We start from the raw sequence: 26,064 nt of genomic DNA, 5'->3' as shown, positions 1-26,064 counted from the left end.
CGTCGATCGATGCGTTTTCTTATGTTCTGTTTGTGTTAATTGATTACGCATGCTTTAGCATATTTTGGTCAGAAAAGAAAAGTACCGTCGAGTAAAAAATACAGTAAGGCAAGAAGAATTGCTGCGGGAAGAATGATCTACGTATTATTGTTGCTGTTTGCACATCTTCCGGATTGCCTAAAGTAGCAAAAAGTTCGGATATTGTATCAATATCTTGACAATCAATCCATGTGCAAGCTTTGCTAACAAATTGCTTTAGGCTCTGGCGGATATAAGTCAAAGTCGTGAATTTTATGATTTGGTTTGCACTGACAAAACATATAACATCGCGAAAAAGGCTCAAAATGAAAAAAATTGCCCGCCAATCCACCCTGTGAATGTGGTTGGAAACGAAGCTTTTTACGCCACCCTCACGGTGACTTCGGCGCACTTGATATTTCACACACTACAACGTAACTTTAATCACGGTCCTTTATTATTATTTACTTCACAACAATGTTCACTACTGCTTTATGATCGGTGTGATATACACTACTAGACTACCCCATAGTGGGGTAGTCTAGAAAATGAACCGAAGCAGTTACTAGGCTGGAAGGGTTTCGAATGACGTCAACCCTCTTTCAAGCAGCTGCATAAGCTTTGCAATAGCTGCAATCTAATCTTACGGACCGCGCCGAGCCTGTTTCCGTTGTTTGCCCGCAGCCCTTATCATCCATCATGTTGGCTCATCACTTTGAAGCTTGTTTTTGTGGTTTTTCTTGCGAAAACGAGTGCTTAGTTGTAGGCTGAATGCCTGAATTCAACTAAGCTACACTGCTATACCTGCAATTGTTAGCGGTTCGTCGGGACCGTTTTTTGCTTACAACGACGGACACGACAGAACCCTTGGCTGGTAGAGGTACAAAGCTTTGCTTTAAAAAACAAGGCAACAGCGCAGGATTCTAAGTCGCCAGTCAACCCAATGCGTTGTTGCGTCCTCCCACCCGTTTTCGGTCACTTTTGGTTAAGACTTTGTGAGTATGAATATCTCAGCCTATAATCGACAGCATTAAGGGGGGAATGTTTAACTAATTTAAGAACAATTCATTAAGCTGCAACTGCCTTCGGTCTAAATCAGCTTGCAGGCCCTTTAAGTTGCGTTAACAAAGATAGGCGAGCATTAATTAGGTCTAACTAGCATTTCATGCTTGTTGCCTCATTGTTGCTGATTTTTTGTGTTAAGTGGTTTACAGCTGCGCAAACTACTCAAAATGAAATGTTATTTATTACTTAGATGGCTATTAAAACTTTGACGAAACAAAATAACACAAAAATTTCACTCTGTGCCTTTAAATTCACTGCTGTCTTCTAACGTAGTGCTCATGGCCTAATAGTTGTTACGATATAGATTGATGGCCGCAAACACACACACACACACACACACACACACACACACACACACACACACACACACACGCACGCACGCACGCACGCACGCACGCACACACACACACACACACACACACACACACACACACAACACACACACACACACACACACACACACACACACGCACGCACACACACACACACACACACACACACACACACACACACACACACACACACACACACACACACACACACACACACACACACACACACACACACACACACACACACACACACACACACACACACACACACACACACACACACACACACACACACACACACACACACACACACACACACACACACACACACACACACACACACACACACACACACACACACACACACACACACACACACACACACACACACACACACACACACACACACACACACACACACACACACACACACACACACACACACACACACACACAGGACCGTTTGCATCACCACGACCGAGCACGCGTGGGCGGCAGGCGACTTCAAATGGTGGTGATTGTATCCGCTAATTTGTGACAATATCCTGTCTGATATCTTTAGAGATCGCACACCTATCCCACCCCGCGTCAGCGTTCCGCGGAACAGCACGCGTCTCTGGCTCAGACGCCGAGCCCCTGACACTTGACGCGTTATCGGCAATCAATAACTTCTCCAGGGTGCGGAAGGCGTCGATGTCTCTGGAAGAAGAGCAAGGGCGCAGGAGGGCGAGGAGAACGCGTGGAACTCTTCGGGGAATGAGTGATATATGCTTTACCGCAGATTCTGCGCGGTGCGTATTACGCGCGGAAGGGCGACGCCGCGCTAGACACAAATTGGAAGACGCCCGGCAGGTAGGGCCAGACCCGCAAGGATACCGCCAAGGAGCACGCGAGGAGGCGACGCGCCCCAACGTCTAACGAACCGTGGCGCCAATCTTGCAGCGGTGGTTCCATGCTCGGCGTAGACCTGAAATTGGGTTAGCTGTCGAAGACAGCGCCAGCGCTTGGTTGAGGCGTCGCTTTGGGCTTCCGACCTCGGCGCCTGCTGTGACAGGCAGACCGCGGTAGTTTCTTAAGCAACGTCTGCGAACGTCATGCAAACGCTAGGCAGGCAACTTGCGGCGCTTCCAATCCTGTCTTCGTGTGTTCTGGCCTTATTGTCAGGTAATATGCCCGATTAGTGATGAGCTTTTGTGATCAATAAGGTTACATAGAGACTTTATGTGGATCGGACAGCGAAATAGAAGAAACGTAAGCTATAGAGAGAGCGAGAGCGAAAATAAGAGATAAGAAGGCAGTGAGGTTAACTAGATTAGCTGTTCTGTTAACTACTCTGCACCGGGAAGTGGGGAAAAGGCACACAAAAAAATAGGAAAAAAAGAATCTATATATAAGGGGGGCCAAGGGAAGGGAGAAGTTGCGACGATCTCTGATGTAGTGTCGAGCATGATATACATGGTCTTTAAAGTTAAACTATCAGTAATTTTAATAAAATCGGCATGCTATAGCTACACAAATAATGCGTCCGCAGGCCCTTTCTGCACTTTGGCGGTCGCAATTTTCGTGAGCAAGTTAAAGTCAACAAATACATACTTAACGAAAATCTTTCTACTAGAAACTTTTAAGTCAATCAAATTCCGAAAGAGCCAAAGTTGAGGACCTACAATAATAATTTGTCATGTGAAACCAATAGAAGGAACATAGTTCAAGCGGAGGCTTGAGGAACTCCATGTCGAGTAACATTAGTAAATGTTTATAAAGGAAAGTGACGACAAGAGGTAATCTGCCTAGCCAGCCATAACTTTTCTTGCCTCCTACCGAAGTTCGTGAGTAAGACTAATTTTGTGACTCACCGTTGAAGCTATTAGCACCATTTGATGATGTGTCATGAAGCAGACTACTGGGCCGGTATGGATGGGTTGGACTGGATGCCAAAGATCTTTCATTTTGTCACCTACGCTGTCTCTGCTTTATCTGTCTCTTACGTGGTGATGCCGCAATCGTAGGTTCCTCCAGCAGCTATGTTTGAAAGGCGGCACTCGGGTTGAACATTTTCCTGCAAATAATGCAAGCTGTTTTCCCAAGCACAGCCAGCAACAACCTGAACCCTTCTGTCTTCTTTTCTTGCGCTCAACATGACTCTAAAATATTGACGTTCTCGAAGAAGTTACATCGATTGCTAGATCTTTGTATTATATTTCATTTGTGTCAAATGTCGCACTGCTTACTTCAGCCATGATTATTGTGGAAAAAGTTATGCTTAGATTCGAATAGATGCTGTAGTACTTAGGAAAAGAAAGAAAAAAAGGGGTCGGGGGGGGGGGGGGGGGAGTGATATAGAAAGATGGAATATGAAGATAATAAATAAAAGAACCTAAATGCAGGTGCAGAAGCAAAATAATAACTTGGATATGTAAAATATAGTATCGTAATTTCCCAAATGATGGCAATACGCAAACTATTTACAGGCACGACGTTGTCTTGTACGGCATTTGATGTGCAGTCCGCAGGCACGACTTTGTTATCTTCTGAATACCTGTTATTCACATGCGCTGTCGTGACCGAAATATATTCAACTTACATATTACGCGAGTCGGGCTGATAAATGAGTGTTGTCTGTTCTTGTGAAAACAGATGCGTCCGTACATTTTCTAGCAAACAGAATTTATCCTGGGACGTTCTTTTCTCAAAACCTGCTCAATACATTAACCGGTGGAGTGGCCATGGGCAGTGGCCTGCAAGCGCAAGCACAGTTTCACTAGAACGATTCGCAGAAGCACTGCGCCGACGGCATTATGTTGATTCCCACTTGTAAGCCTTAGGATAGAAATGAGAAGAAAAAGATGGGACAAGACGGGCATCATTTTCCAGGAGAACGCGACAGACGAAGCATCATATTGAATTGTTGCGGACGATGATATACGGAAGGAGAGCACCCAGGCAATGCAATTTTTGTGCGTCCCTGTCTTCCCCGCTCCATTTTTTCTTCTTTTTTTTAAAGTTTGTGTCGCGCCATGTTTCCCGTCCGCGGTGAAACTGCAAAGGGAGCGAGTACGCAGTGCTTCTACCTCGCAGATGGATGGGCAGTCTTCTGCGAAGCGAGGCTACGTATGCCGCTACAGCCGCCGAGGATATCTTATTGCTTCTTCTGCTTCGAGCGCACCGGTATAAAACGTGAATGCGCTTGTAGCGGGAGGATTCACAACACCATTATTATGTGCCGAACAGTATCGAAAATTCATATCGGGCACGCAGTCGCCTAGGCCGTTCGCAGGACTGCTAAAATATAGCGGCGAATTTTTTTCCTGTTCTTTCCTCTAACCTATATTCAGAAACACTTTTTCTGTCAGTGTTCATTGTTTTGCCGTTTATATATCATTACTTATGTTTGCTTTGCTTGCATACGCTAGAGGACAGAAGCAGCTGCCAAGATAAAATAGAAGTAATATGGCTCATCCATACTAGTTCTCGGTTTAGTTGGTGGATATTCGGATCGAAATAATCGACTGAAAAGGAGTCGAACACTCAAGAACAAGACGCACTGGCACCGTCGCCGTCGTCGCTGTTCTTGTTAGCCAAAAAACCGATGGCTCATATCTTCTGTGGCCGAGAGTCGAGTAGAAAATTCAGTTTAGAAGTGACAGCATCAATTTAAGTTTTAGCACTGGTAAAAAGGAAAACGCACGTGGAAGGCGAAATTTCATGTTATTATGCGAAAATAAGAACGACGACTACAACAAGACAAGAACAAACAATCGAGAAAGGCTAATTGAAAAATCCACAAACACACACGCACAGGAACGCACACATACACACACACACAAAGACAACGGCAAATGTAACAAAGAACAACAGCGCGACCTCTTGAGCAAGGACACCACCAAAGAACATAGCGCTTAACTGCGTTCTTTGGTTTGGTCCTCGTTCAAGAAGTAGCGTTCTTATACTTCGAATTATGCAGAACCAACTAGCCCAATCTGTGGCGTTACTAAGAGAAATGTAACAGAGCAATCGGTGAATCGTTATCGTGTTTCCATCTTTTGCATGAATTCTTTTCAAACTGGATGGGGCCGATGAATAAAAAAATGTCTCCTCGCGTTCCAAGAAGCCCAACGCTAGCAACATTAGCCCATCCCACGTGATACTAACGTTACGATTTTAAAATTTGTAGAGCGCGAAGTAGTCACATGCATAAGCAATGTTTGCGAATCGATGTGAGACAGGCAACAAAAGAGGTGCTTGGCTTACAATTTTTAGCTCTTCATTATATTTCTTATTTTTTGGGTGGAAAGAATGGTGCTCAATTTAGTTAAGCTTGTACGAAATACACCATTATCGTTGCTCTCGAAGGTTTTCTTTGCTAATGTCCCGTTCGGCGAATGTGAACATGTGGTGCTTCTTCGAGAGAGGCACTTAAGCATGTCAGCTTTACGTCCACTCAGTGAGCGAGAGCTTTCAATGGATTAGCGGCCGGTATTCCCGAAGAGCTCCGGGCACACAGCTGTTCCTAAGAATAGGCGACGGAGGAGAATCCTGAGAGCGAACTAGATAGTAGAGGTGGTCAGCCAATGACAAACGTTTCGTAAGAAGAAAAACCATCGAGGATTGCGTCCTCATGCTAACGACCTAGAATGAGAAAGACGATTCAGTATAGAATTTGGCTGGCGCCTTAACTTCGTTTGCATTGCGGCTGACCATGGCTTAAGTGACCGCGGTGGCGGCGCTGGTTGGCCTGTATTTACAAATAGTTCGAATGCTACTGTTGTTTTATGCCAGGAATAGCGACCACGATGTTACTACGGAAAGCAGCGAACCAATGACAAGGAGACAGAGAGAGAGAAAAGTCATAAGGAAAAGGCAGGGTGGTTAACCCGGCTGAGCCCAGTAGGCTACCCTGCACTGGGGAAGGGGGAAAAGGGATTGAAAAAGGAGAAGGAAGAGAGAAGTTCACACCCTGCACATTTACACAGTCAAGTGTTCATCGCTGAGTTTCGTCACACGGTCATACAGGCCAGTGCACCTCAAAAAACGCAGCAGCGCCTTTGTAGCCCTGAACATAGCAGACGCACGAGGCCACGGGCCCAAGATCTTCTCCTCCGTAAAAGGCCTGTCGTCTAAGTGCCCCAAAGCAGTCCGAAGGGCAATCCTCTCATCTTCGTATCTGGACAGTCACATAAGAGATGTCTGGTTGTTTCCTCAACACCACGTGTGCTGCAGTTGGCACTGTCCGCCATTCCAATTAGGAATGAATAGGAGTTTGTAAAAGAAACTCCTATTCGCAGGCGGCACAGTAATGTTTCTTCTTGTCGTTTAAAACCCGGTAAAAGTTGTAATTGCATCCGTGGGTCCATGGCAGGCGCCTGTTGGTAAACTCTGGTGTATTCCATTTTCTTAGAGTTATAAATATGGGCATGACTGCTGAAGTGCCGCGCTGCATCCGGTCTTGACAATGGTATTGAGATTCTTTCACATTCGTCATGAGCCTCACGGGCAGCTTTCTCAGCACATTAATTGCCAGTGATGTTGCAGTGGCCAGGTAGCCACTGAAATGCAATGTCGTGGCCTCTGACCACCGCTTGATGGTAGCGTAATCGTATCTCTGCTACCAATTGTTCATATTGGCTGCGGCGCAGAGCTGATAAGAGTGACTGTAGGGCTGCCTTTGAGTCACACAATATAGGTCTCACGAAACATGGGCGAAGTATATTCAGCTGCCTTTCTTTAACAGGGGCGCGCCGAATGACCATGGCTCTCGTCGGGGAGGCCCGTTCGCCTGCACGGCAACGAGCGCTGCGCTCCAGTTCAAAGTATCGACCTCCCTAACCCGAACGCAGTTTGTACGTGACTCAGCTTATGGCATATCTGCGCCGCTATAGCTGCCAGAAGCGACGGGCGCCCCGTTTCGCAGAAAAGCCCGCTGCACAGCCTCCTCCAGAGCGAGAGCCGGGGCTGCCAAACCGTCCGCGGGGCCCCGCGCGTTGAGGACGTGTGAAGCGTCAGGCTTTTGGGCGATCGCGGTACGGCGTTCGCTAGCGTCAATCGATAAAATCGATGAGGCCTGCTATCTCGCGCGACGGAGTCACGTCCATTCACTAGCGGCGGACCAGCGCTCCCGGACTGCCGGGAAACGCGCACGTGCAGGCCAGCAGGAGCGAGCCTCACGCTCTGTCCCGACCATCGCGGAAGGGGCCCAAGCTGCGACTCCTTAATGAGCGCACTCATTACTCGCACCCACACGCTGGTCGGCGGGCGACGACAACAGTCGGCATCGATGTTCGACCATGTTGGGCAATTACGTGGTCGATGACGCTGATGCATCGCGGAAATTGCTACCACTGCGGCTTATAAAAGGGCGCACGCGGTGGCGTGGTTTGCAATTCAACTAAACAGCCACGACTGCCGTCGCCCAAGTGTTTCTGGAAGTCCTCGATACGAAGTAAACTGTTTGCACCGAGTACAGTGTGCTGACGGCGGTCCCCAGGGTTGTGTGCGCATCTTCTGAATGAGCGTGGTGGAGACAAAAACCACGTAGGTGTTAGGCGCTTGGGTACGCGCGACGGTAATAAAAGGAGGAAAATACAACGATTAGGAGCAGCGTGTCTAATTTTGCTGACTTGAATTTGCAGCGTTTGTAGTGCTGAATGCTCCTGCGATGTCAGATCAGATGTGTGTCCTAATGGCTCAAGAAAGAAAATACCAGCTTACGGGGTGGGGGAGAGCATTGTTACTACCGAGCCGAGCCTATTGCTACTGCTTTCCCAATGCGAAACCTTTAGCCTTTCAACTAAAACCCGCGATTCTATAAGAAACACATTTAGAAGATAAAAGACAGCTGGAAAAGCGATGTTCTTACGTAAATAAAAATTAAGTTCTGGGGTTTTACGTGCCAAAACCACCATCTGATTATGGGGCACGCCGTAGTTGGGGACTCCGGAATAATTTGGACCACCTGGGGTTCTTAACGTGCACCTAAATCTAAGTACACGGGTGTTTTCTGCATTTCGCCCCCATCGACATGCGGCCGCTGTGGCCGGGATTCAATCCCGCGACCTCGTGCTCAGTAGCCCAACACCATAACCACTGAGCAACCACGGCGGGTTGTTCTTACGTAAACGCCGATGCAACATATTTTGAATAAACGCTGTTATTGATCAACTTTCTTCACAACTTCACGTAGTAAAGAGATATAGCTTGTTATTTCCGTGTATGAATTAAAGTATGTATGCGGGGTTTGAAGAATAATTTAAATGAAAGGAACTCCCGGCAACATAAATAAGAAAACAAAATCACAGTGAAGACGTTGTTTCTTCTTAACTGTAAAGACTTGGAGGGACACTCCTGCCGCCAATGGTACGATACCAAGTAACGCTCAGCTCTTTTCTGGCACGTCCACAACAGGAAACTGGTTAGTTATGATTACCCGCTTCCGTGGAACTTTAACGTCAGTGAAATTGTCACGATTTGGCAGTACACCGCATCATCTTGACGTTAGCGACCGCACAAAAAAATAATAAAGAAAAGGAAACTAGCTCATCATAATGTCGGGACCACGGTACAAACTGCTTTGTATGTGAAACCTGGAGATAACGGTTCACGCTTACGTTTACTTAGAGCCGAATCGGCGCCAAGCCGCCATCTGGGTGCGCACTCCTCGGTCTAGGGCTTGAGTCCCCCCTGCCTCCGAAGAGGCGGCGCAGGCCTCGTGAAAGACCTCGAATCTGCTCTCAAGACCAGTGAATCCCCGGCGGCGGCGGTGGCGGCAGCACCATAAGCACGATATCGCTCGAGGCGGACAAAGAAATTGCCGCGTGAGAAGTTCAATAACGTTTTCTTTTTCTTCCTTCAAGAAGAGGGTCTTTGTTCAGGAAGAAATCAAAACACGCAGAAACCGTGCAAGCGCACGATAAAGCGGCAACATCGCTTCCAAAGCCTTTAGAGCGACGCTTTGGGATATGTGCTGCGAAACGTTGCTGACCGGCTTTTGTTTACAGAAGCAATGAAAAAAAAAAGAAAGAGGAAAAGAACTTCATGTAGAAGCAGATATGTTTGAGCGTTGTATGAAAAACTGGACGGTCGGTTTATGGTACGTGAATACCGCGCCTCGCTCAAGACAAAAGAAATATCTCATCTTGGAGCAAGTGTAAACGTATAAACAGAGAAGATGTTCTGGGCTAACTAATGTTAGCATAAAGTAAAAACGACAAAAGAAATGCTCGCTGATCCTGTGTTAGTCTTTTGTAAGTTGCTCAAGCTTTACTCTGACATGGCCCTTCAACAACTTACTTCAGTGAGATTCAGTACTAGTATTTCACTAGTAGTTCACTAGTACAGCAAAAAGTGAAGGTAACGTTCGCCAATTTTTCTTTAAAAAAATGTGCTTTTTTCTGTGACAGACGATGCTCGATATGGCGAAAGGCATAGTTGTGCTCTTTGTGCCATTCAGTATGTGTGTGTGCAGTAGAGTGAAACATTAAGTACATTGACCTGCACTAATACACATTTGACGAATTTGTCTTCATTTATACCAAAAAATGTCACGAGGATATTATGCGAAAAGTCACGTACAGTGAACGCCGGCATGAGTCAGCGCAGTCATCAGTACGCATACACTAACTGCGTGCTACCGAGCCCAGCAGCCAGCTCCAGGCGTGTGTGAGTTGCACTTACCATAATTACGTCTACGCTGTGCACGCCGTTTAGGTTTAGTGTCGAGAAATGTCTATAATTAGGACTCACAAGATCGATGAACGGTCTCACAGGGCTCATACTAGACACAGAAACAAACATCAGAGGAATGCTGCGAGTCTGACCAGACAACCGGACAGTTGTATTCCCTAGAAGACTTTCTTTAATTATACCATTGCTTTTAGGTGGGCCAGTGTGATTTGAAACTTGTCGTTTCCACTAAGAAAAACTGCGCGTATGGATGAACTATGGCTCACTCGAAGGGAGAAACTAAAGTTGGATGAGTTATAGAGCAAAATAGAGAGAAGGAGAGGCAGGGGAGACATTTAGACGCGCGTCCAGTTTACTAAAATCCATAGGAGATGGGATAGAGGAGATTAAAAAAAAATAGGGGAGGGCGGAGAGGGGGGGGGGGGGCGTACATACAAAGTCACCGGTCATCAGGAATCAAAAAGGGGCGAGAAACAAGAACGATAACACTGGCAAAGTGGGGAAAGTTCGACGTCACTGGTAGAAACTTAAGTCACCTCTGCCAAGAGCTCATCAACGCTAGCATGAGTTGGGACTTATTGAAGAATCCAGCAAAATGTCGGAGATGGAAGAAGCATCCTGACGACGACGGGACAGTGTCAGAAGGCAAATAACTCAGTATTAAAGCTTGCGGAATACCAGTGAGAAAGACGGCGGCGGTGGCGGCGGCGGAAGTTGGAAACGTCACCGTCTGCAAGCGTTACCGTATACCGTGTGTCCCAGCTAACGTTAGCCAAGTTATTAAAAAAAAAGTTTAAGAAACACGGTGCAAGATACAATTATAAGACTTGCAGCGTGCTGTTTTCAGATCTCGAGTCTGAAACAATGTGGGCCCAGATTCACAAAGCTTTTCTTTCGTAAGTGCTCTTTACCATTGGCCGGCCGCCTTAGATAATATGTCTTGCATCCGCATTGGCTGAAATTATTTCTTACGAACAGTTCTAGCGTAAGAAGCTTTCGAGAATTCGGGCCCTGAATCGGACGGCAGAACACCGTAGCTCTTAAACTCATACCTTGCTCCGTGTTTTTTTCAATCATTTTGTTTTTCGCTGAACAGCTTGGATAACGTTAGCTGGGACACCGTATATAGGCGGACGTTAATGTTGAGGTGACGGGTCAGCAGAGTGCTTTTGCTTCAGAACTGATAGTTGGGCGAGTTGGTACGAATTCATATTGAAATCTTTTTGCGCACACAATCGACACGGACACAGTGAAGGGGGGACACACGAGCGCTTTTGCTTGTTTGGTAATGCAAAAAGTTGCACTTTTTTTTTTGCGAATACCAGAACAAAAGTATTTGCTTGGTAAACGCATCACACATTTTTGTGCACGGTCATAGCAATACGACAGCACTCATTACCTGCTTCATTGCGGGCAGCTTCAAGCTCCATAGCGGTCCCATTACACTCTGTAGATGGTGACGCAGCGCAGTGACAGACCATTAGGCACCTTTCGAAATGAGAGTGGCACAAAGACGAGGACAACCGCGGGTTTTAAGCAACGTACACACGAAGAAGTGGCTCGACGAGCACAAAAGTAAAAGGCGGGCCCAACTTTTACGTGCCGAGCCTGGTGCGAGAGTCAACGCTCGAGCGAAGCTTTATGTTCGCTTTATTTTTCTTTGTGTGTGTATGAATCCACGCGCATCTCGGTTTTCTTCCCGTTTCTTTGTGGCGCCATTTTTCAGCGGCCCGCTGACAGTGCAAGCGACGCGTCGCCAAATGAGTCGGCCGGAAGAGACGTGCCCCTCGCAGCGAAGGAAGCCCGTGCCTCCAGGGAACCGACGCGCCACGGCCTCTCGGTTCAAGAAAGTTCTCGCGAACTGACACGCCTTTTAGGCGCACCGACGCGCGGCAGGCTCCTTGGGATGGAGACAGGTATTTACGAAGACGTCTCCGTTGCTTGGAAGCCGTAAGAGATCCACGTACGGCGCTGAAAAGGCAACCGAGTTCTCTTCCGAAGATTTCTGTTAAGCGCGAGACTCTTTCCGTACTTAGGAGGCGACATTACGAGCGCATGATCACAACTTGATAGTGATCCGATACCCTTTATCAAAAGCGAATCGGGCGCGCCGTCTCTTGTTGGAGTATGAATGAGTGAGATGAGCGAACCTAATTAAATTATCAATAACGTGCACACTTCCGGCGAGTCACGCCTTTCCTGCATGCCGATGAAGACGAGCTTCAGGCTTATATTTACGCTGTGTTCTGGCTTCGGCCGTAGCGTTTGGTTTGCACGCGCAGTACGCACAAACACACGCGCACTCACAAAAAGCGTCCATTTAAAGGCTATGCAGTAACTTTTTTTACGCTATTTGCAACGGTTCTCTTTCGCCGAGGTACATAAAAGAAAGCCACAAAGGAAAGCCACCAAGCACACAGTAAACACCTTTAAGAGTGCAGTTCATGTATTTGTTGGCAGACAAGCGCGCTTATGAAATAGTGATGGAACTAGAGCTGAACAAATCTGTCTATTTCGCAGCTTATCTTAGAACCGGGGTGTCAAACCCAACCCGAACAGAAAACCATACCCGAACAACAATTTTGGGCGGCGCTGAACCCGAAACTGAACCGATATTTTTGGAACGTGCCTGAACCCGAACCGAACCGGAACCGAAAAAAGTAATAATGGTTATGGGTTCGGCACAGAAAGGTTCAGCATATAAGGTGACAACGGGTGTTCAATTGTTTGCACGATTGTTTAAATACCTATACCTCTTCAATCGGCACACCTTCAGTGACTAACAGATTGTTTCGACTAACGAGTTGCGTTTTGTGAGAGAATGGAGATAGACAACGGTTAATTGCTGGTAATTACGACCACCTTGGCAAAGGCGCTTGCACTTCTGAAATCGCCCATGCCAGTTGTGTTCCGCCGCCGAAAAGTTGTTGCAGGGGTTCCACGCAATCAACTTTCTGGTGACGCTCCCAATTCGTTCGTTAGGTCAACTTGTTACTAAAGCTAGATAAATGAGATAAACACGGAGAGCGGAAAAGACTGTCTTCGAGGAGGAATATCGACGAGTTCAGCTGCATCACTTATTGTAACAATAACACTGCGGTCGCTAATGAATGCTGTCACCTTCTCAGTGAGCGGTAATCGCTGCTCTAAACGGCACACGAAATATGTTTTTGTTACGTGTCATGGTTCAACGCATGTTTGGTGCTTAGCCAAGCAGAGTACAACGCTCTTCGAGTTGTAGAAATCACTCGTGGGACACAATGTGCCTGCTTTTGAGCCCTTCAAACATTGCGCATCATACATGTTTGTTTCTTACAAAAATATTGTGATGCACAGGAAATAAGTAACTTGCTTGTATGTTTAAACAGTATGAAATGCTCAGGCAGAACAATAGCCGCTAAGCATGCCACGCTTACCCCACTGTTTGCTACACCGCCACGACCAGTACCACCACCACCACATTGTCCATACTTTTTTTTTTTCTAAATGTTTAGCGTTTGTATTCCCTCTGCATGTGCGATATATTAGTCTCGTATGAAGGTCTTTTAATCAGTGATATTTTCAATTCACGAGAAAGCCTGATTTTGTGAGAGTCTGTAGGCCAAGTCTACCGGCCCGAGTCTGATTCTGGTGAGTATGAACTCCGAGTGAGCCCTAAGCAAATAATAATAATAATAATAATAATAATAATAATAATAATAATAATAATAATAATAATAATAATAATAATAATAATAATAATAATAATAATAATAATAATAATTTGCGAGCGAATCTGAGTGAGTTGCACTTATTTTGCCGACCTAAGCTTCTGACTTCTTTGTCCGCCCTTAGCCAGCGCAAGACTACGCGCAACGTCTCAAGAAGTATCGACGCGTGCTTCAGCACAAACCGTCCTTGTCTGTCGTTCAGAAGCATCAATATCCTCACCTGCTTCTTGAAAAGCAGAAAACTGAAACTGGCTTCTTTCTTTGCTACAGACTAGAAATTTGAAGTTGCAATTTATGTAACATAATATGAATTCACGCTGTCTTCGACACCATGCATCACCATGCCACAGTTCCCTCACTGTCAGTCCTGTAGTAAATACCAGAAACAAAACAAAAATTAACTGACTCTGCTGTTGTCAAAGTAACGAGTGTGCAAGCTACGCAGAACTTATGCTGATGCAGTAATTCTCACTAAATGACCTTGTCTTTAATATGTACATGAAAATTCTCCTGTATCTGTGTAATTTATTTGTAAATTTCTGCCTTCTCTTCATGAAAATTGCGCATGCGATCAAGTCGACAGTACTATATGCAGCATATCGCCATAGGGCAAGATAGACTGTTGCGAACCGGTCTGCGAACCGGTTCAGTGTTGCGAACTGGTTCGCGAACCATTATAAATTTTCATGACTCCGAACCTGAACTGAGAGAGAGAGAGAGAGAGAGAGCAAGGAGAGGAAAGGCAGGGAGGTCAACCAGACGAACTGAAGCGGAACGAAATCGGAGCGCGTTGAATCCGAACCCGAGCCGAACCGGCATTTTTTTTCCGTTCGAAACCCTGCTTCGAACATTATTACATGTATATTGAAACAAAGTACAAACATATCGTCCGTAGATTAGGCACCGAAAAAATGCACCGATGCGAATTGGAACCTTCAGGAGGAAGCTAGTCTCCACTGAACCAGACAGCGGCTATGTTGGTGCTGCTCATATGTGGGTATCTATACACATAATTTGTCCAGCATTTTACATAAAGTTTTGTTGCTACTCCAGTACGGTTCAAGCCCGGCAAATCTTTCGAGAACACAGCTGGTCGTGGGTGGCCAGAAACGCTTGAGCGATGGCAATGACTTGTTGAAACCAGAGGCATATATCAATGCGATCGATCACTTTTCGTAATGTTACATTAGTATAAAAGCGACGTGCAAGCACTAGTGCGCTAGTAAAAAAGAAAAAAAAATCAGTCCCGCAAAGTAACAAATGTACTTAGATACGTACAAAACTATTCTGCAATGACATTGTAATCCAGGCAAAGTAGTTATTCCTAAGAGCTTTTGGATCAACAAGCTGCTTTATTTCATAACAAATTGGCATCAGTCAACGAAAGCATACCAGCCCGCTTCAAGCACCGCAGAAAATCTGTTCGCTATAGGTGAAACGTGTCCTTAACACTCTTATGGGTGGTGCAAGAACAGGGGCGCCCCCTATAACGTAAATTTAGTCCGTTCAGACTTTATACCAATCTCCTGACGTCAAATTGACGCAACCGACTACCCAAGCACAGGCGGTGACACACAAGGTTGTTTCAGCAGCCAAGTCACACGCTCTCCTCGTTTATAGGGGGGGGGGGGGGGGGTGACTTTTGTTGAGCTTCAAAGCGAATAGCATTGCCTACCATTACAGGTTTTACAGCGCAGCTGTATATGCCTAGTTTCCAGCAGATCGAAGTCCGCAGACCAAAAACGTGGGTCGATCCCGAAGACAGTGCAATACCGGGCCGACCCGCGGTGGTAATGAAGCAGGCTGCAAGTACTCCGCCATCTCGCAAAAATGAGTTTAATATCTTGGGTCCAAATATAACCCTTATCAGATATTAAGCTAATAAGAACAGATACTACACTTTGACCCGCGTCGGCCATGTCTACGTTGGCACCATACACGTGTGCGCCATCCCGCGTATTCAAACTATAGTGCCTACCAATCTGAGTGTCTTCTGTCTCCTAACGTCATGCTCTACGTAGGCTCCTTTCCTCAGTTCTGCTCTGACTGTGAAATGGGTAGGCCGCCTGTTGTACGGTCTGAAGAAGAACAACGTGCCTGCCAAGAACGACGGCGTGAACAGAAAAGGGTATGGGCGCGGCGGTGGAAGGAGACCACCGACGATGAGCGGGCCGCGGACGCCAAGCGTAAGCGTGCTGCTCACCAGGACCGCGAGGCGAAAAGAAATAGGAACCGTCCATGTGGCCCCGATCCCGCAAACTTGGAACGTTTCACAGGAGCAACGATCGATCATCACATACACAGCTTCGCTGGTCATCCACCTTCACATAGTGGAATGGCACTGAATTTTTTCTTATCTAATACCAACCATGCCTTATTTTATCCAACCATGCTTAAGTCTAGGTAAGCATGGTTGGGAATACTTCAGTTTAGTCAATCATCGATAGCCAATAAATAGCTAATTGATATTCAATCAATAATCAATAAGTTCCGGCAAATGCTGGGGATGACGTGGTAGTGCTTAGCCTAGCCCAAATACGTGGCCAATACCTAGCGATAGCCAATCAATAGCTAATCGATAAATAATCAATAAATTCCGTAAAATGCTGGGGATGACTTGGTAGTGCTTAGCCTAGCCCAAAAGCCAGAGCTAGCTAGGTGTCCATCAGCTCCGCTGTCTCTTTAGCATTGCGCCTCCAGTGCAAGCTACGCTAACTTTTATTATTATTATTATTATTATTATTATTATTATTATTATTATTATTATTATTATTATTATTATTATTATTATTATTATTATTATACGCAAAGAAATAAATTCTCGCAGACAGCTTCTAGTACACAGCGCAGGAGCGATCAGTCGACAGCCATCTTCTATTCCTTTCGGAACGGGGCAGTCTCCGGCTATACCAAAAAAGTTCAGCTTTGTTCGGCATATTAATGCATATTTAGTATGCACACGTCACTTTGACGGGATGAGCTTCCACGGTTTCGTGACGTCGCGCGACAGACAGACGAACTAGGCGTGCCCAAAAGCATTTTCACCAATTGCGGAAAGCTAATGGTGACAAAGGAAAGAATTGTTTTTCTTTTATTCGGCCTAATCATGCATAATTAGTGTGTACATGCCACCTTGAGATGGAGAGTTCTCGCGGTTTTCGTGACGTCTATATAGCGACAGACAGGCTAAGCGGGCATCACCCCAAAAATGTGCGACCAATCGCGAAGGGTTAAAGAAGTAAATGGAATAGAAACAGATTGGAATAGATTTACGCTATATATAGCGCCACAGATTTCAGGGCGGGCGAACACCTTATAGGTGTAAGAATGCTCTCATAAGGCGCATACAAACACCCGAGGGTGTTGAAACGGTGCAACAACAGGTGCAGGCCTAAAACACGCTTATCGGATTTAATTTGTTTACTGTGCAGCGTTGCAGTCATGCACCGTAAAGATAGCTGCTTCGGTCATTAAGGGAACTTTTTTGCTCACATGTCGAGTGTGCGCACTAAATTAGAAGTGCTTCCCCCCTCCCCCCCCCCCCCCCCCCCCCCAGTTATACGCGCTGCCAACACAAAAAAAAAAAAAAAAAAATTAAGAAAAAAAAGAGGAACAGCTTGAGAAGAAGCAACTTCTTGAGACGTGTTGCTCATGCTTGGCGCCATTCAAGCAAAATGCGCATTTTTACGCTCTTCCTTAAAGCATGCAATAGCGAGAGAAAAATGACACATTGATGAAGCATCGCTTGTTAGGTGCGCACAAACTCGACAGCTAAACACATCTTCACACGAATCATTCAAAGGATACATTCAAATATGCAACGTTCAATTATTTTAAGCTTTCGTTGAAAAGTGTTTGTAAACATAGAAGGCGTGGGGGAAAACGAGACGCCTTGTTTTTGCATGGGCGAAGCGCCGCTTTTATCCTTGCATTTAGCTAATCCTCGATAGTGCGACCCGTATTGGACGACCGTTTACTCTCTGTTGCGGCATGCGCAACATTCTCCTGGGTTGTTCGCGCTTTTTGCGTTGATCCACAGGACAGGCCTCGCTGCAAGGCGACCACGTGACGGTTTGTTTAAATAATGGGGTAGTTTTTCAGTGCGTGAATCTTTAACCCTTATGAGTGGCGTCTGCTGTGCAACCTAGCGAAAGGGGAAAAAAAAGAAAAAGAAAACAGAGAAAAAGGTAACTGTAGCTTTTTTCGAAAGTAAAAACAAAATATGATTAGACGTATACGACTAATCAAGTCCCGTGGGATTTACTCCGTTTGCATATCGTTTTGTTGCTGTAGTGTTCCTTTTTTCTTTCTTTTTTTATGAATGAGCGATTTTTAATTATTATTTTTTAAACTAACGCATTATCGTTAATTATTTCTTCTTTTTTCTTCTTTTTCTTTTCTTATGTTTATTTTTATTTTGTTTTTATCCCTCATAATCTAGGGTAGGATGTCAGGCCATTTCACTATATAGCTATTCTCCCCAGCTTTCATTAAAAAAAATTAAATTATGGGGTTTTACGTGCCAAAATCACGATGTGATTATGAGGCACGCCGTAGTGGGGGGGACTCCGGGAATTTGGACCACCTGGGGTTCTTTAACGTGCACCTAAATGTAAGTACACGGATGTTTTCGCATTTCGCCCCCATCAAATTGCGGCCGCCATGGCCGGGATTCGATCCCGCGACCTCGTGCTCAGCAGCCCAACACCATAGCCACTAAGCAACCACGGCGGGTAGCTTTCATTTTAGTCCTTCAATACTCTCTCTCTCTCTCAAAAAATCAATGGACCAGTTTGAGAGAGAGAGAGAGTATAAAGCTTTAATTTTAGCCCTTTTATACTCTCTCTCTCTCTCTCTCTCTCAAACTGGTCCATTGGCGCAGTCCTTCGCACTATAGTCGGTGACAACCTAAGAGTGCAGTGGCGAATATAAACCGCTGTCCAACTAAGAGAATTAGTGTTGATGCAGAAGTCCATTATATATGTTCATTTCCGTGACGTCACGGTGGAGTCAAACTTCTTACGAGATCCGCGTCTCGCGGTAAGTCTACGTTTTAAAGCGCTAAATCTCAGAGGACAAGTCCGGCGCGGTTGAGTGGGCGGAGTTTAAAGTTAATTTTCTTAGGCTGTCGCCGTGCGCAATGACTTCGATGCAATGACGTGCGCAATGACGTGCGCTGTATACTTCGTTCGCTCACCAGAGTCCTCACTTCTGTCATTGACACTATTGCATCACTGCCGTTGTCACAATTGCTCAATCAAGCACCGAATGCGTCGTCCCACCAGCATTACTTCGCTCCGTCATCGGGCCATCAATCACCGATGTCAGGGTAAGCATCTCTCAGGACAGTAAGGCCAGTGATTTAACATATTAGTAAAGTACATAAAGTAGGGCAGCCACACAACGACAAGGAAAGAAACGTAGACACGTTTGTGGTTGTGTCGCTTGGTTGCGTTACGTCCTTTAGCAAGCACCAACCACCCAAACAACACGTTCCCCTGCGCTACATATAGATAGTGCAGGAGAATGTATACGTATAGCTTGGTCCAAAACCTGGTGGAATACGCGGGCGTTCCAAGTCTAATCCGCAGATAACTATCGACATCTTTAATTATCGCTCTGCTATAGCCGACTTAGTGGTCGCAAAAGCGAGTGAAAAAAAAAAAAAGAAAGGGCGAGGGGGAGTGAGAGAAATAGAGAGAGCGAACTTGGAGGCGCTCAGAGCACTGCGCCCATGCTGTTGGCTCGCTCGTCTTCTTGGCCGAAGCGTGCACGCGCTCACACCGGCACTGCCAGCCCGAGGCGACCGGGGAGCCAAGGCGGCTCTCGCCAATCAGCCGAAGCCGCGCCCGACAAGGGGAAGCGGTGGGGCTCACATCTCTCGGGCTTCTTCCGACACGGCTTTCGCGTCCCGCGGGTGGGGGAGCGTGCCGTTCGGGCACGTTGCGGCAGGCGGCTTGAAATCCTCGCTCGGCTTCCAGCCTCCCGAGGACGCCCGAAATCGTGTTTCTCTCGACAGCGCTTGCTTGCTTCATTTATTGCGTTACGGCTTGCTCGCCTATCTTTTTTTTTTTTTTTTTCATCATTTAACTTCGCTTCCTGCCAAGAATTCTCCACGAGCGCCAATCTGCGCCTAAGCTTGTCTCTCACCCTCCTCAAGATGAAGCCTCCGAGCGAAGTTTTGGTTTATGAACAAGAAGACTCGATTTCTTATTCCCTTCGACTTGCTTTCAATTTCGGTTCCTGGTCTATCAGTGTTTATTTCTTCCACAGAGTCAACAACAGGTCTGAAGACCCGAGCATGCCTTTAGAAGGAATGTTCATTGAACGTTGTAGCAGCGGTTACATGGAGTAACTACCCATGGCGCTTTGGTGCTTTTGAGACCCATTACTAAGTAGCTTTGCGAACTCCTTGGGGGCACGGGCGCAAACAGGAGTGAATTTTCTGTGATGCTCTTGTGTATCCTGCAGATTTATGCACTTTCGATAATCTGGCGCAAGAAATATACCCGAGACCACTTAGCGAAGCACGATATCGGGTGATATGGCTGGACCCGTTGTTGACTATAACCCAAGCTGAACCGAAATAGTCACTGGCCTGCCCTTTTTGCACACAAATTGTGAGTGTAACTTCATAGAATTGGTATAGGTATAGAGGGGCAGAGGGTGTGGTACACGCTAAAAGTAACACAGAGAAAGATCACCTCGATTAAACTGCGTATAGTGGTCACAGGATAATTAAGAAACTTAAAAAAGAAAGTCCGTTAGAACAACAAATTGTGAACAAGGAAATTTTGAAAAGGCTGTAGCAAATAATATTGTGTAATAAAGAAACGCACCGCCAGGAGTTTGTGCCAATTGGAAACTTTATTGACGGAGCGTGAAGAAAAAAGGAAAAGAAAAGTGAAAGAAAAGTAGCGGAGCAGTCGTCACGTAGCGCTACAAACAAAATCCGCTAGGATTTTGTTTGCCATATACGGAAACTTAAACGGGCAGCTCCGGCAATATTTTCACCTTACCAAATGAGTGAATGTTCTGGGTTTCTCTGCGCCTGTAGTCGGGCGTAAGAGCACTCTTCACTTCGCACAAGAACACATAAATTGTATAGAACAATTTATGTTCTTGTGGCATAAAAAAAGGCAGGAAATACAGTGAGGAGGGCGGATAGAGCGTCACTAAGTCAGCAAACGAAAGTGGCACCTTAATATCACAGAAGCCTTGACCTTCTGGATTCATATTTTTATTTCACGAGCCTAGGTATATGCATATATCGTCGCACAGCGCACATGGTGGCATGCGCTCTCCTCACAGCCTTGACCCCCTACGTCCTTGTCATAAAAGCTCATTCCTGCGAGTTGCGAAGGACAACGCAAGTTGCTTTCATCTAGTTCCTTCCGCAGTCTGGCCATTCTTGGTTAATTATACCCAGTGTGCGGAAGCCTGGCTTCCTGACCACGCATGACTTCCTCGCTTTGGCGTCCTACCTTGTCACGGGCTCCTTCTCGTTACCCGCTTTTCTTTTCTTTACCGCCCCAGGAGGACACTTAATTAAAGTCGAGGCCCCAGTGGTCTGCGGCCTCCCACAGCCCGGCGAAAACAATATTGAGCCATTCTAGGGAGGCCCGCTAATAACGCCCGGCGTTATTAATCAGCGGTGCGCAAGGCCACGGTTCCCTGCCGATTATAAGCCCCGTGGCAAAAGTCACCGAAAAAAAAAAGCAAATCAACAAGGCGTCGTATACAGAGCAGTGCCGCATGGGGCGCGCCAAGATGGCAACGCTCTGGCTATTCGAGTCGCGAGAACAAACAAGAGGAAAGTCACGCCATCGCGGAAGCGCATCTTTCAGCTTCACTGCCCACTCTCGAGTGTTTAGTAGCCGCCACGTGTTCTCTCGCCCTTCTTGGCCTGTTCGCTTTAAAGCTTGCCTGCCCGACGACAACGTATACGCAGGGGTCGAAATCCGCGTTTCGTATTTGGTCAGCTTCGTGTGTTTCGTACTTCGCTATACAATACGCGCTCCGCGGCGTTTTTTTTTTTTTAATCCAGCGTCATTTCATGCACTGATATACTTCACGAAGTAATTAAGCCTGCTGTGGTTCGGAAGCCTTTACTTCTTTAGGGAGTCGTCTTTTTGAAAGCAATACGAGAAAATTACAACAGACGGCAACGAATACAGAGTTGAAAGTCTCAATTGTTCCTGTTTGAGAAAACGGGGTCAAATGACCGCACGTTCTGACCGCATACGTTCTCGGAACCTCATAAAGTGAAAGTGTTTCTCGAATGAGATACCGGGGGAAAACGTTAGGCTTTCTCTGAGAGCGTGGGAACGATACTGCCGGCTTTTGTGGAGCCCTATTACACGGATAAAATCGCATTCAGTATCAGCTAGCACACCCATAATTAGCCAGGGCAAGAACTTTGATACAGGAAAGACATAATAACTGGCGTAGTGTCCATTTATTTATTTGTTTTCCTTCAACAAATACAAGAGCGTAACAATGACACGAGCGGAGCGCAGATACAGTTAATTCGGCTCCTGAGCACGAGAAGGCAGTTTGAATTCCCAGCCGCGGCGATATCATTCCCAGGGAGGCGGAATGGAAAAAAAAATAACAAAAGAAAGGGAAAAGAAAACAAACGTTCGTCTACCGAACAATAAGTACACGTCGAATAACAGTGTAGGTGGTAAAAATTAACCAGGAGTCCGCCGCTAGAGTGTCTCCATGTGTTACTTTGGAAACATCATGGATGAAGTCAAATAAAGTTAGCTTTTCTGTCACCCGCTGGCCTTCAGAACGCGCGGCTACGCGTCGTCGCCTTCACTGTAACAGTGCGCATTTACAGATATAAATAAATAGGATTCAATTTTTCACGTTCGGTTTACTATGATTGTTCGTATACATGAAGTTACGGTGCCAGCAGAGTCAGAGTGCTTAATCGTACGCATAAACGTGCAAACATCTTGATTCGGTTCGTGAACTCGCTTACCCCGGCATTCACTCGCCCCGCGAACCCGGCAGGTCACGGGTCTTGGGTTGTTTGAGTAATGGCGTTTTACTATCCGAAGCTATAAACCCAGGTAACGAAGGACACCGTCTTAGGAGGCCGAACCAGTGATTTGGTGCACAGCAGGAGAACGCCAGAGTCGTCGAGATTCCATGGATGCCCGTATACGGGCATCCATGGAATCGGTCTCCACTGCGATGGCGTGATGCATTTATAATTTTCCTTTCTTAGAGCGAACGACAACATTAATGACGACGACGACGACGACGGCAATAACAACAACGAATAAACAAACGCGGCAATGAATGGTGCCTTGTTCCTCATCTCCTCTGTTTCAATCCTCCATTATATTTCGTAGGTACTTTTGCCTTTGCATGGTTTCTGCTTCAGGGGCAATAATAGGGCGGTTTTCTTGGGCGGAAGAGAACGGTACGCTCACAAGTTAATAGACATAAAAATAAAAAGGATAACAAAGGATGCGGCGTGGGTATGCATGGCTGACCGAGCATCGTTGGCGTTGTACGAGCTACACGGCTGCACGCGCTGCAGCATTAACCAGCGCGCCCACAATGAGGATAGGAGGGAGAAGTATTAAATATACTAAGCAGTAACGAAAAAATAGAATTTACAGAACGTGTTTTAAGGGCCCTTTATTGCACTAACATTTTCGTGCACTTCACGTGAAGTCAAGGGCTGTTTGCCAGTTTTATTCTTTCACATCATGAAATTCAACTTCCCAAATTTTAATGATCTCTTCGCAGCAGGAGACTATTCGTGGCGCATACGCGTAGGAGAGAGAGAAAAATAGCGTTCCTGCGAAATGGAATTCCTTATTCACTCGCTAGGTCCAGCGCAGAACATAATGCAATGCGACAGGAAGCGATAAAGATACGATTTAAATGCAGAAATGAATGGCGACAGCTCAAGCCATGGGGGCTTCAGCGAAAACGGCGATTTAAAAAACAAAAACAACAAAAAAAAACGGGACCGTAAGTGATGAGAATGACAATCTTAACGCGATGCTGATGATCAATGCAGAGAACCCTTCAAACGCGACTCAGGCGACGGCGGCTGCTTGCGCTCCATCTCAACGAGTTTCGTCATACTGCGGCGTCTCGTCATATGTGATGAGTTTGCGGCTCCATAACGAGGTCCCGTTTCAGAGTACGCGCCATCTTGCTTGTTGAATGAATGGAATAGTCGTTAGCATAATTTATGGCGTCGAGATCATGCGATTCTTAGGCCCAACGTGCCCGGAATGTCAAATACATATCACCGAGCCCAATATATAGCACCGAAGAGCACTAAAACATAATGTCACTTTCTTCCAGACTACCATCCAAAAGTACGAGAAGCGTAAATTTGCACTGGCGTGACGCACACAGCCTTACGGCCCTTCCCTCAACTGTCTTGTCGCGCCTTACGGTTGGTTAAAGCGTGCCTCAACAAACCACGTTTAAAATTTTTATTATTCACTGGAAATGTTAAAACACTGTCGAAGCAGGGTTCTACCCAAATCATTTTTTAATAGAGTCTCTTTCATTTCCCCATGTTTCCTTATTATCTCTACATTTAAATTAGAACTAACATTTATTTCCCCTATTCATTATGATTGCTTTGTTATCTGTTTGCTACATCTGGTTGTAACTAACAAAGATCAAGCCTCTAGGTTCCCGTTATTCTTCTCGCATAATGCTGATAGCAATAGCTGGGCAGCTTGGCACAGACTCCTAGCTGAACATCAGCACTCTTTTATTTGATTTATTTATTTGGTAGTACTGAAAGTGCTGGAAATTTCCGTCGCCGGTGTTTCCCCAATGTTCGATAGTCGTGTAAGCAGACAGAAATGAGTTGTAGAGCGCACAGAGACAACGGACACAGGCAGCGCTTGCTTGTATCGCTTTCCCCGTGCACGTTGTCTTTGTGCACCGCGTTCGTTGCAGAACGATAGGAACAGGTGGAATTTCTCAACAAAACTGCCGAGGTTTTTTTTTTTTTTTTTACATAGAAATCCGCACTGTATATAGCTGCTGGGCAAAAGGGAGCCGGGATCCATATACAACGATGCTGTAAATAAAGAAGCCAAAATGCCCAAGGCCAGTTTTCCTCATATTTCATCAGCTCTAGTTTCTTATTCTTTTATCCCTCTCTCCTCCATCTTTACCTTCCGCGCACGCTTACAGAGAAAATCTGCAAAGCCGAACTGTCAAGGAAGTAAACAGGAAAGCAGAAGGAAAAGGGGGGAAAGGGGGGGGGGGTGTAAGAGACAGGGAAAGCGAACGCGAGGCAATCGCCGACTGCAGCGCGCCCCGTATGTATGTACGCTAAGCAGCTCTGTGCTACACGGGAAGCTACAACGCGCTACTATAGGAACGGCGCCCTGATAAAGCGAAAAGAAAAAAAGCCTCCTGCAAAGCGAGGGGCTTGAGGTGCGTGCCTCGACTCCTTCGGGACTTCATTTGCTTCAGACGTAAGACTTTGGGGGAAGCCTCCTCAGCAAAAGCTTTCCTCCTCTTCGGCTGCAAATATGCGCCCGGAAAGGAAAGAGAAGGCGCTACAGAGACTGATCGAGTAAAGAAAAGGAGCGGGGTAAGCGTACAGACACGCGCGCGGCGTGCTGTCTGCGGACGAGGCTCGGCGGTGTGCTGAATGGAGCGACCCCCGAAACGAAGCAGTCGCCGCTGGCGCGAGGCGGGAGGCCCCGGCTGATCGCGTCCCGAGGCGTTGCGACGTCCGAAGACACCTGCGTCTTCGAGGCGCGGTAGGCCCCGCATATGCCGCGCCTGGGGGGGTCCTAATAGCGCGCTACGGGGGCTCCCATGGGATACGCCGCTGCTTCTTTCCGCGTGTGTATACATTTCAGCTAATATGTATGTATTTCTTTTTTACGCTCAGACAGATGCCGGCTCGCAAAGAAAAAGAAGCCTTCGGCGCGTATTGTCGCTGGGTCTGTTCTTGTAGAGTGCACATTGGAAAAAAAAAAAAATAGAACCTCTTCAGGGGGTTCAGCCTAGAGTTTATACATTGCATTCAGCCGGGAACTGGATAGATAAGATTGTGAAATAAAGCCGAAGCAGGTCGTCTCAGTTCGAAGAAATTGAACCGGGTGGTTTCATTGCGAATTACTAGAGAGATTTGTGTATACGAAGCGAGTGGCTATACGCACTTCCTCTCGTTGGGTGTTCACATTGTATAGTTTACAGCGCTCCCAAGAGTTCCGTAACCTAGCCTCACCATAGGAAAGCAGAATGAGCAA

General features: G+C 46.3%; 1 protein-coding gene and 1 pseudogene across 1 annotated transcript in view; both read right to left on the bottom strand.

The window, feature by feature from the left end:
- LOC119454315 (uncharacterized) overlaps nt 1-26,064 on the bottom strand; it is a 276,608-nt gene that overhangs the window by 104,968 nt on the left and 145,576 nt on the right. The window lies entirely within an intron of this gene.
- LOC119437792 (U2 spliceosomal RNA) lies at nt 15,541-15,720 on the bottom strand (annotated as a pseudogene).

This window comes from Dermacentor silvarum, chromosome 1, assembly GCF_013339745.2.
Source record: "Dermacentor silvarum isolate Dsil-2018 chromosome 1, BIME_Dsil_1.4, whole genome shotgun sequence".
In the NCBI taxonomy this organism is placed as follows: Eukaryota; Metazoa; Arthropoda; class Arachnida; order Ixodida; family Ixodidae; genus Dermacentor; species Dermacentor silvarum.
The sequence above is the reverse complement of the archived record's forward strand: the minus strand, read 5'-3'. Positions and strand labels throughout refer to the sequence as shown.